Here is a 12,381-nt window from a genome sequence, read left to right as displayed (position 1 = left end):
TACCGAACTCAGTGCCTCAGTAGGGTGGGGTGCTCAGGGAATGCCAACTTGAAACCAAAGGTGAAGAAAGATTCCAGGGCACCTTGCATATTAGGCGGTCAGCCTTGAAGTCCTGGCAAGTGATTACAATCTGTCTCTGTAAAATCCCGCCTTATTAAAACTGAAAATGGGATTCTTCTTCCCCAAAGCAGTTGTGTAGTATCGCTGCGTGCTGTTAAGCAGAAATCACGTTCCACATCAGAGGTGGCTACGTGTCCCTGTCAGCTGAACTGATTCCTGAGTGACGTGTAGTCCTAGCTCGTTTTACGGCTATGGTTACACTTGCAGATGTAGAGCGCCGGGAGTTAAACCAGCCCTCGGAGACAGCAGCAGGGAAAGCGCTGCCGTGTGTTCACACTGTCAGCTGCAGGCGCAGTGGCATGGCCACATTAGCAGCTCTTGCAACGCCACAGAGATCAGTGCATTGTGGTAGCTATCCCAGTGTGCAAGTGGTTGCAGCGTGCAGCAAGTAGCTGCAGCGTGCTTTTCAAATGGGGAGGTGGAGTGTGACAGGGAATGTATTGTGTGTATGTGGGGGGTGAGACAGTGTGTTTTGGGGGGCAGTGTGTCAGCATGCTGTCCTGTAAGTTTAGACAGCAGCAGGAGGAAGGGGGAAACCCCGACATCAGCCCCCACCCTCCGCCTCTCTCTCTCACATACACATGCACAAATGCCTGCAGCAGGAGCATTCCACAGTAATGGTTTGCTTTGTCCCGGAGCAGATAAGCATGCGGGCTGTCAGAAACAGAGCTTTGAAAGGGGATATCTTAGGGTTACCATATTTCAGCGAGCAAAAAAGAGGACGGGAGGAGCCCCGCCCTAGCCCCGCCCCTGCCCCTCCCACTTCCCACCCCCCCTGACCTCCCAACCCTCCCCCCGTTCCTTGTCCCCTGACTACCCCCTCCTGGGACCCCTGCCCCTAACTGCCCCCCAGGACTATCTAAGCCTCCCTGCCTCTTGTCCCCTGACTGCCCCAACCTTTATCCACACCCCCACCCCCAGACAGACCCCTGGGACTCCCACGCCCCATCCAACCACTCCCCACCCCCTGACAGCCCCCCCCAGAACTCCCAACCCATCTAAACCCCTCTGCTCCCTGTCCCCTGACTGCTCCGATCCCTCTCCGCACTCCTGCCCCCTGACAGCCCCCCCTAGAACTCCCAACCCATCTAAACCCCTCTGCTCCCTGTCCCCTGACTGCTCCGATCCCTCTCCCCACCCCTGCCCCCTGACAGCTCCCCCCCAGAACTCCCAGCCCCCTACCCCCCCCGCTCCTTGTCCCCTGACTGCCCCCTCCTGGGACCCCTGCTCCTAACTGCCCTCCAGAACCCCACCCCCTACCTAAGACTCCCTGTTCCTTGTCCCCTAACTGCCCCCTCCTAAGACCCCCCCCCCAACTGCCCACCAGGACCCTACCCCCTACCTGTACCCTGACTGCCCAAAACTTTCTCCACTCCCCCCAAAAAGCCCCCCCCCGTTTCTTGACTGCCCCCTCCAGAACCTCCCTGCCCCTTCTCCTGCCCCCCCTTACCCTGCTGCTCAGAACAGGGTGTTGGGCTCTGTGCGAGCCGGACACGTGGCTGAGCTCCCCAGCACAACAAAACCCGGTCCCTGGCCCTGCACAACAAAACCCGGTCCCTGGTCCGGACCGGGTTGCAGGGGAGAGCTGCCCTTGTATCAGCACAAAGTGCTCTCGCTCCCGTTTTGCTACCCTGCATGGCAGAAACCGCTCCCAGTTGCAAAAGGGGAGGGCTGCACTTTGTGCTGAGACACTTGCTCAGAATGCAGGGCGGAGCTCCTCTCCAGCTGCTCCGGAGTCCAGCCCGGGACTTTCCTGCAGCCCTCCCAGCCGCTCGCTCTGCTGTGCCGGGGGAGGGGGAAATCCCGGACATTGTGAGTGCTTTACAAATTCCCCCCGGACGCTATTTTTAGCACAAAAAGGAGGACATGTCCGGGTAAATCCGGACGAATGGTAACCCTAGATATCTGCATGCCTGCAGTCCAGTTCAAAACAATGACAAGAGAGTCCACTTGACTTCAGGGGATTATAGGACATTTCCGGAGGCCAATCACAGCATAGTAATGCAACACATCGTCCACACTGACACCCCAGCATTTCAGCCAGGGCGCAGCAAGCTCTATGCTTCTCATGGAGGCGGATTACCCGGTTGCTCCAGCCATGGAGTCCAGGAGCTCTACGTGCCTTGCCAGTGTGGACAGCTCAGGAGTTAGGGCGCCCAGGCCTGATTTAATGCGCTCTAACATGCAAGTGTAGCCAAGATATTTTACACATTACATGAAATAGGTATTACTGTGCCCAGCCCTCTGCTTCCAGTTAGCAGTCATTGTTTGCCACAGCTTTGAAAACAGCCACTCCCCTGCTTTCTTGCTATTTTACCTTCCCTCTGTGATATGTGGACTGTTCCTAGGGCTCACCAGCCCCACTGTGAGTTGCCTCATTACTGGGAGCTGATGAGCAGTGGAATTGAGCTGTGTTCATTGACACTGCCAGTGTGAGACTGGCCTTGTGTGTTAAGCTTCTTGTCATTAGAACCAGTGGGTGGATCAGGCTCCAGATTCACTGTGTCTTTTGCTATCAGGAAGGAGGGAGGCAGCTGGAGGAAGTTTTTATAGGACATCAAGCAAAGATTATTTTTGGCGTTGGAGGGCAGGGGCTTTATCTGTCTGAATTCAATTTCTCTGCCCCTTTAATAACAACTAAATTTTTGTTCGTCCCTCAAGAGAGATTTCTCAGGATGAACATTTCAGTCATGTTTCCATTCAGGCACTTCTGTTTGGATTCTGCACAGTCAGAAGTTACCAGCACTAAAGAATCACAACAAATGAAGAAGAAGAAGAAGGTTTGGGGAATGCATCCCTTTCTTCTGCTTCAACAGCTCAGCTGTCAGCTCCCTATACTCAGGGCCGGCGCAACCCATTAGGTGACCTAGGCGGATGCCTAGGGCGTTACAATTTGGGGGGCGTCGACCGCAGTGGTATTTCGGCAGCAGGACCTTCCGCCGCCTCTGTGGGGGGCGGCATTTCGGGGCGGGACCTTCCGCCGCCTAGGGCGGCAGAAAAGCTGGCGCCGCTCCTGCCTACACTTCATTCTCCACAGCCCTGTCCAGCCTGCTACTACTATATGTCCCCAGTGTGATTCTACCCTTTCCCTTGGGGAGACAGTCCCACAGCCAGGTGCATCTCACTGGCAGGAACCCTTGCCAGATAATCATCTTCCTTTTCACTTTCATTTAATCTCTTTACTCCTGCTTATAACTAAAGCCAGGCCAATGATTCATCATGGAATCATTTATTAATTCCACCTCTTCCAATTTGTGAATTGTCCATTAACAGTTTGCGAAGGTCTCAAACTCATTCCCTCTTCAAAACCATCTATGCCTGGACACAGCCCAGCCCTTTGAAGTCAGTGGGACTATTCCAGTACTTAAAGTTAAGCCTGAGTTTAAGCACTTTGCTGAATTGGGGACTGCTTCAAAGAATCATTTTTTTCTGAAATCATTTTTTGGGCTGCAGCTTGTTTGGGAGCTGTCTGATGTGCTTATTTAATATACTTTGATTGGAGACATGGGAAATATGGTCCGTCTGTATTTCCTGGATTGGATGGAAGTAAGTCTTGTAGTCCAGTTTCCCATGCAACACTAACAACTCAAAATTTGTTATCCCGGTACAGTGTTGCCAGTGCCAAGCATTCAAAAATCATCAACCAGGCCCCCAAAATTCCCGAGATTGGCTTAAAAATCACAAGATCTTTTAAAAATAATAAATTTGGGATTCTCTTTATTTGCCTTCTGGTTTCAGAGCTTCTAGGATACATTCTCTTCACATTTGAAAGCTTTTCTCCACAACCAACAGGGCTAGAAACAATTTATTACTGTAAAGTGAGATTTTTTTGGTTTCAGCAGCTCGGGCTTTAAGAAAAATACTAAAGATCATCAGGCTCATGATACAACTGCCAGAGTTGGCAACACTACTGAGCTAGAGTGTGTAATATTGACTTACATTCACAGCTTCCACCAAAGTTCTAGCCAGGAAACTTGTTTGTTGAGATGTTCACAAAGAACTCACTCAAAAGGGGTGGGAACAGCGTCAAAGCCAAATCATTTAAAAATCCAGTTGCATATTCTAGGAATGATTTGTGCAATAATCACCCAGCTCTGATCATCCCCCCCGTGGCCAGCACCCTAAACAATGCCTTTCCCTCCTTGTTGTTTTTACGCCCTTCCGACAGATAAATACATATGCTGTCCCATTAGCCCAGCCCTACAGATTCAACACTTTCCATCTTTCCTTCTCAATCAGCCCCACCACTCACACTGGTAATTTTGGAGGCTCTTCTCTGAACTCCATCTGATTTGCCAGGATCTGTTCTGGTGCCCAGGGCTGGACTCCCAATTCCATCAAAACTTGCCCTGCTACTGCCCTGGCTGCTCGCTCCTTCTGTTCTGAACACAGCTGCCGCAGTCTTCAACTCCAAGGGTGATGTCTGGGCTCCCTCTGCTGGTTAGATGGTTTAGCACAGGCAGGGCCACAAAACTCCTATGGCTGTTCCCAGCTGATGTCTGTACACAACTGATTACATGGGGAAAGGTTTCTTTTAAAGTGTAGGGGCTGCTGCCACACGCCCTAGACAATCCTACCCACAGAAATTCCAGGTGAGAGAGCTATATCTGACCCCTCCGTCAGTAAGAGGAGGCTACCTAGTAATTTCTAGACTGGGTGCACACACAAACACACACTGACCGTACTCCATGAATTCAAATGATATCAATACCCAGTCGAGTTGATGACCCTACTCCAGTAGAACAGATGGTTTCATGCTCTTGATTCTTCCTAGTGAAACCATCTTGCTCATTCCTTGTTGGATTTTAAGCAGCTTTGTCATGCTTCCTTTGCTGAGAGTCCACTGGCCCTAACAAGGGGAGAGGTAGCAATTTCTGGAGTGGGCCCAATCTGCCCTGACCTTTCTCTAAAAAAAACAATGCCTGCTATGTGATCTTCCACACATCTCCCAGCAGGTCACTAGGCAGAAAATTTGGCCTGCTTGCCACAAAGGCCTGCAGTGTTTAGGAAGGGGATTCTTCCTTGCCCAGAGCTGACTCCCTTCCCTCCTATCCATCTTCGGTACTTATATAGGCCTCATTCCTGTAGTATGTGAGCACCTCATAGTCTTTACTGTATTTATCCTCATGCACCTCTGTGAGGTAGGATACTATTGTTATCCCCATTACAGAGACAGGAAACCCGAGGCACATAGCGACTAAGAGGCGTGTCCAAAGTCAAAGAGGAAGTACGCGGCAGAGCAGGGAATTAAACCAAGGTCTCCCGATTTCTAGGTTAGTGCCCTAGCCACTGGATCATCCTTTCTACCTACACTGCACAGCTCCTGAGCTCTCTTGAGGCAGAGCACTGCAGAGGCTAATGGGGAGCTCCATACTACTGCCTTTCAGTATGAATAGGGGTTGGCTATATCCCCTCATGGATAGCTCTAGGTTGTCCCACCTGGGACAAACCTATATGTTGTTGCTTTACCAACCTCTGCCAGAGTAGGGGGTGAGGAAGGACCACCACACCAGTGCAGTGCTCTGGTTCCATCCATCTCCTTTCAGTATGTCTAGTGAAACCAGTGCTTGTGCTCAGGTGCAGTGGGCACCAGGATTCCAGCTGCCTCCTGAGCAGGAGAGCTAGAGGGTGAGGGAGAGGGCTTAGGTAGGCCCAGACGTGTCCCTAAATACTTATCAAATGGCCATGTCTGGACAGACACTCAGGCTCGTCCCCTGCCGGTCTGACAGGTCTCATCAGGGCCAAAGAACCCAGCAGCCTCCGCCCTTTCCTCACTGAAAAAGGCGCAAACAATTGGGGATCACTGCTGTGAACAGATCAGCCTGTCAGGCGAGGGAACTGAGAAAGACAAAGTGGGTGAGGTAATATCTGTGGAGCTTGAAAGAGAACCTCTCTCACCAAGAGACGTTGGTCCAATAAAAGATATTACCTCACCCACCTTGCTCCCTCTATCCCCATCTTCCTCAGAAATGGGGTTCCCACCCACAGAGCAGCACTGACTGGAGCAGTTTAATCCCTAGTTTGCAGTGAGACTGAGCACAGAAGAGCTCTACGCATGGAGCTGGCTGCTGTGGGCCACTGACTAAACATGCACCGTCCTTCCTGGTTACCCCAGACAGCTGATCACACCTGTAAGATATTCCTGTGCTTGAGTCACACGCTAACTCAGACTGGCGGTACTTGTGTCACTTGTTATCAACCACAGCCCCAACGCATGGCTGGGCAGGCAGCAGGCTGCTGCCTGGGTGGCCACTTGGAGGCACCTAGTTCTGGCACCAGGACAGCAGTGTCTAAGAAGGTGTGTATGCACGTGTGGCTGGGACTATATTGTCCTCTAGTGGCTGCAGTCCAGAGAGGATAGAAATCCTACTATTACTACTTACTGCTAAAGGGGATTCTTCTATATTTCAAATGGTACAAGCCTGTATTGTCAAAGGGGAAATTCCTGGGTTCTATCTTCAATGCTGGGTGGACGCAATTCAGCTGTTGGCTATGGTTTAATGCACAGACCCGTTAACGCTCATCTAGGAGGGAAAGGCAGGGCTGGGTTTACTTTTTGTGGGCCCGGCCTCAAACATATTTGTGAGCCCTCATAATACCCAGGCTTAAAAATCAAGCCCAAGCCCGCCTTGAACCCAAATCAGCATTTTTTAGTAGAAAAAAAGTTGGGGCCGGACAATTTCTCCCAGCCCCTGTGTTAATCCACCCTCCTGAGTGCTTCGTAGCTCTGAGGGGAAATAAATTCTGCTTTGTTTGGAAGATGCTGGCTCTGCGTCTCTGCAAACATGTGCTGTCACTGGCTCCAGCAGGGGAATGCTCCAAACTCTCCTGAGCCCATGTCATTAACACAATTGCGGCCCCCTGGTTCAAAGCCTCAAGATCCAGCCAGAAAATGGCTGGGCCAGGTGGTTGCACCTGGGTCGCCCAAGGAGTGCGCTGGAGAGGGGCCACAATGGTCGCTGTTTGCTCACAGCCATGGCCTCAGCCAATCCAGGTTTGTAACACACCAGGTGACAGCGATTCAGGACCGTGCAGGTGGAAGGAGCAGAGGGACCAGTTGCTCTGGCTCGGAGCAGGGTGGATATTTCCTTGTGAATCGGGGATAGGGCAAGACAAAGACCTTTGTGCAGAGATGGGCCAGCCAGTTCTGGAGAGTGTCTGTGTGTGTCTGGTCCCTGCTTGAGGGAATCAGACCCGCTCTGTACATGTGACAAACTGAATTAATGAATCACCGCGTTAGCGTCACGGATCAGCCACACCAGTGTCATTGCTCCTTCTCCTTGCATGCTTACTTTCTGTGATTTAGGAGCATGCTCAGGGACTCACATTTCTTGGGAGGCAGCACAATCTAGTCGTAGCAAACGGGAGTGACTCAGAGTCAGGACTCCTGGGTTCTCTCACCAGCTCTGGGAGGGGGGGGGGGGTCTAGTAGGGTGGGGTGGGGTGGGTTGGGTTGGGCTGAGTTGGGGGGAGGGAGGGAGGGCTGAGAGTCAGGACTCCTAGGTTCTATCCCCAGCTCTGGGAGGGGAATGGGGGCTAGTGGTTACAATGGGGGGGCTGGGAGTCCCCTCCATTGACTTTGACAGCTGAACATCTCTCCCCCTCAAGTCTGCTCAGCTCCCCACAAAGCCACCCCACTGCTCAGAAACCCCATTGCCCCATCCTCTGCTTTCCAGGGTGATGGATCTGAAGAGCGAGGGAATACATCTCCCTTCAGCCCCTCCCCACTGCATGTCCCCCTTTTCCTGCCCAGGTAAGAGGAAAGGTCCTGAGCCAGGGAGTAGCCAGGCCCTATTGGTGGGAGTGGGAGCCCCAGGAAGCTTGGGCAGAGCTACACATGGAACAGGCTGCACCTGCCGGACGTCACAGCTGGTGCTGTTATGTGGGTGGGTTTGTAAGGGAGCAGCTGTGTCTGGGCAGGAAACCAGTGCAAGGGAGAGCCACTAATGGAGCTGGCTGGGAAACCCACAAGCGCTTATCTGCAGAACTAGAGACTGGACAGGGCAGGGCACCCCCAGCCAGGCACTAGACCTTGTGACCATCTGCTGGGGGAGGGGGCAACCACCAGCTTACCCAGCCCACCCCTTACGCAGAGCGGCAGGGAGAGGTGGGCCCCACCCCTGGTAACCCCGAAACTGACGGTCACCAGCAGCCTGGAGTGGAGCGGCCAGCAGCAGCTGAGGGCTGCTCTTCGCCCAGCCGCCAGTGATGTGGACGGAGAGGAGCAAGCGAGGGAGGGGCAGAGGGTGGAGAGGAGCCAGCAGCTCAAGGCGTAGCACAAATGGAGTGGGCCGGGCGGGGTTAGCATCTCACAAAGCGAGGAAGCCAAACAAGCCAACGCCTACTCCAGAAACAACTTGCACATGGCCCAGTCATGTGCTATACAAAATGAAAGACAGTAATTACTCCCCAGCCCCAATTGCCATTCGGCACATACTTACTATGCATTGCCTGGTGAGAAATGATGCTTCCCTCTGGCTCCTCTTTCCAATCCTGCTCCCTCCCCTTGCCTCCCAGCCCACCGCTTTGCTGTTAGAGCCAGTTCATTCAAACAGCCAGGAACAGGAATGACATGATACAAGGAATGCGCTATCACATGCCCACTGGCCTGCGTGGACAGGGATGGCTTTTGAAGGGAGGGAGGAACGTCTAGGGCTAGACTGTGGCAGTTAGCCATCCTGGTGCCCTCATCCTTCCTCTAGAGCAATCTGTGTCCCAATGTGTCAAAACAGGGGATTGGGAGTCAGAACTCCTGGGTTCTATTCAGGTTGCCAGGTGTCTGGTTTTTGACTGGAACGGCCAGTTGTAAAGGGACCCTGGCGGCTCCGGTCAGCACTGCTGATCAGGCCATTAAAAGTCCGGTTGGCGGCGCAGGCAGGCTCCCAGGAAGTTGCCGGCATCTCCCTCTGGCTCCTAGGCGGAGGGACAGCCACGGGGGCTCTGCGCACTGCCCCCGCCCCCAGGGCCAGCTCAGCAGATCCTATTAGCCAGGAACTGTGGCCAATGAGAGCTGACAGGGTGGTGCCTGCAGGCATGGGCAGCACCGAGAGCCATGTGGTCACACCGCCACTTAGGAGCCGGAGGGAGATGCCAGCAGCTTTCTGGGAGCCGCTTGAGGTAAGCCCCACCTGGAGCCTGCTCCCCATACCCCCTCCTGCACCCCAACCCCCTGCCTCAGCCCTGAGCCCCCTCCTGCACTCTGAACCCGAGCCCCATCCCAGAATGAGTGGGGGGCATGGCCTTGGAAAAGGGACGGGACAGGGGGTGGGGCAAGGGTGTTTGGTTTTCTGCAAATAGAAAGTTGGCAACCCTATCCACATGATGTGGTTTAAAGAAGCTGAACATTTTCTTTCTTTTCTGTTTTAAAATATCTATGATCACAGATCCATTTTGCTGATGCATTAGACTAGATTGCCATGACCACCGGACATAGCACATCCTGTCAATATGACCAGGAAAGAACTGCCCAGAGAGTATCTAATTTAACACAGTTTTACTGGGAGCTCTGGAGGGAGACAGAAGAGGAAGCCATATGGATCCTTAGCAAAATATGCAAAAAGCTTCTACAGAGATGCCTTCCTTCCCTACTCCCCAATAGAATAAACAACAGAATAAGAGGATGGCATCCTAATAGCTAGAGAGCAAAAGAATATTGCTTATTTATATTCTCAGAGGGCCTGATTCTGTTCTCCTTTACACCAGAGCAACTCCACTGGCCTTTCCGTCCCACTCACTTGCATCTTGGACCAGTGGGAGACTTACGAATTCTAATTTGGTACCATTTTACACTCACTCTGCACAGATAGAAGAACAGGAGTACTTGTGGCACCTTAGAGACTAACAAATTTATTAGAGCATAAGCTTTCGTGGACTACAGCCCACTTCTTCGGATGCATATAGAATGGAACATATATTGAGGAGATATATATACACACATACAGAGAGCATAAACAGGTGGGAGTTGTCTTACCAACTCTGAGAGGTAGTCCACGAAAGCTTATGCTCTACTAAATTTGTTAGTCTCTAAGGTGCCACAAGTACTCCTGTTCTTCTTTTTGCGGATACAGACTAACACGGCTGTTACTCTGAAATCTGCACAGATGTGTACAACACCACAACATACAAGTAAGGGGAGAATCAGGCTATTAACATCAGCATAGTTACATCAGTGTGATGAGAAAGCCCTGGAAACCTTCATCTCTAAACTCCCCATAAAAAGACAAAGAAAGCAAAACACCCCTTCCCTGCCCTTCCCCTCCCCAGCATAGTTACATACAGCTCTCTAAATACAGTGGTTCACAGGTTGTGTGAAAGTTCCCTGATTTCAAGAAATAGGCTCTCTCCTGGAAGTATGGTTGCCAGGCATCCGGCTTTCAACCAGAAGGCCTGGTCGAAAAGGGACCCTAGCATCACCTGTCAGCACAGCTGACTAAGCTGTTAAAAGTCTGGTTGGCCACAGTGGGGCAGGCAGGCTCTGTGACTGGCTCCACGCAACTCCAAGGAAGCAGCGGCATGTCCCTCTGGCTCCTAGGTGGAGGGACGGGCAGGGGACTCTGTGCACTGCCCCCGCCTACAGGTGCCATCCCAAGCGCTGGCTCTGCAGCTCCCATAGGAGCCAGAGCGACATGCCTGCCGCTTCCCAGGAGCCGCGCGGAATTCCTCCATCCCTGGAAAATGCCAGGGCCACCTGAGGTCAGAGCTGCCCAGCCCCCGCACCCCAAGCCCCCTCCTATGCCCCAACCCCTTTCGCTGTTTGGAACCCTCTTCCGCATCCCAACCCCCTGGCCCAGTCCTGAGCTCCCTCCCATGCACCGAACCCCTCATCCCCAGTCCCACCCTAGAGCCCACACCCCCAGCCAGAGCCCTCACCCCCTACCGCACCCCAACCACCTGCTCCAGCCCAGAACCTCCTCCCACATCCTGAACCCCTCATTTCTGGCCCCAACCTGGAGCCAGCACCCTCTCCCACACCCCAACCCTCTGACCCAGCCTGGAGTCCCCTCCCACACTCCATACCCCTCAGCCCCACCCCACAGCCCGCAGCCCCAGCCAGAGCCCTCACCCCCTCCCACAGCCCAAGCCCAGAGCCTCCTCCCACATGCCAAACCCCTCACCCCAGCCCAGAGCCCCCTCCTGCACCCCAAGCTTCTCATCCCCAGCCTCACCCCAGAGTCCACCCCCCGAGCTGGAACCAACACTCCCTCCCGCACCCCAACCCCATGCCCCAGCCCTGTGAAAATGAGCGAGTGAGTGAGGGTGGGGTAGAGCGAGCAATGGCGGGAGTGGGGATGGAGTGAGTGGGAGCAGGGCCTTGGAGAAGGGGCGGGGCAGGGGTGTTTAGTTTTCTGCAATTAAAAAGTTGGCAATCCTAACTGTGACCTTTGGCAAGTCACCTCCCTGCATCGTGCCTCAGTTTCCCCTTCTGATAGTTACTTTCTCATCTGGGGTGGGGGACTGTGATAGAGGAGTTTGATCATTCGTTTATTTTCTGGAGTCTTCTCAAGGGCAAGTGGTGATTATTTTAAAGGAAAAGAAGAAAAATTCATCCTGAATTTCTGTGTCCATCGGGATGGGACTCTGGGCACATGTAAGGGAAGAATTAGAACTGGGTAATGTATGGCTTTAGGCCTCAGTTCTGAAATAACCAGACTCCCTGGGATCACAGGCTCCTTTCTCAGTAAGGTCAATACCGCCCATGACCTTCTGGGATAGATATAGCAGGGTGGATGCCGCACTGCACGGGTGCCAGTGTAGGGACACAGAGGAAGCAGTGTGCACCGAACTGGCTCTGTATCTGGGTGTAGGAACCCTTAGACAGTCCTGTGGTGCCTTGATCCCAGGGTAACTGGTGCAAAAGGGCTGTAGCGCAATAACTCATAGACTCATAGACTTTAAGGTCAGAAGAGACCATTATGATCATCTAGTCTGACCTCCCGCATGATGCAGGCCACAAAAGCTGACCCACCCCCTTTCCCTTAACTCAGCTGTTGAAGTCCCCAAATCCTGTGATTTGAAGACTTCAAGTCACAGAGACTCCTCCAGCTAGCGACCCCTGCCCCATGCTGCGGAGGAAGGCAAAAAACCTCCAGGGCCTCTGCCAATCTACCCTGGAGGAAAATTCCTTCCCAACCCCAAATATGGCGATCAGTAGAACCCCGAGCATGCAGGCAAGATTCTCCAGCCAGACCCTCATTGACCATTGATACTATTTACCAGCGATGGCACATTGTTGACTAATTGACTAAAATCACGTTATCCCAT

The sequence above is a fragment of the Malaclemys terrapin genome, chromosome 1, assembly GCF_027887155.1.
Source record: "Malaclemys terrapin pileata isolate rMalTer1 chromosome 1, rMalTer1.hap1, whole genome shotgun sequence".
In the NCBI taxonomy this organism is placed as follows: Eukaryota; Metazoa; Chordata; order Testudines; family Emydidae; genus Malaclemys; species Malaclemys terrapin.
This window is presented reverse-complemented; position numbering follows the sequence as displayed.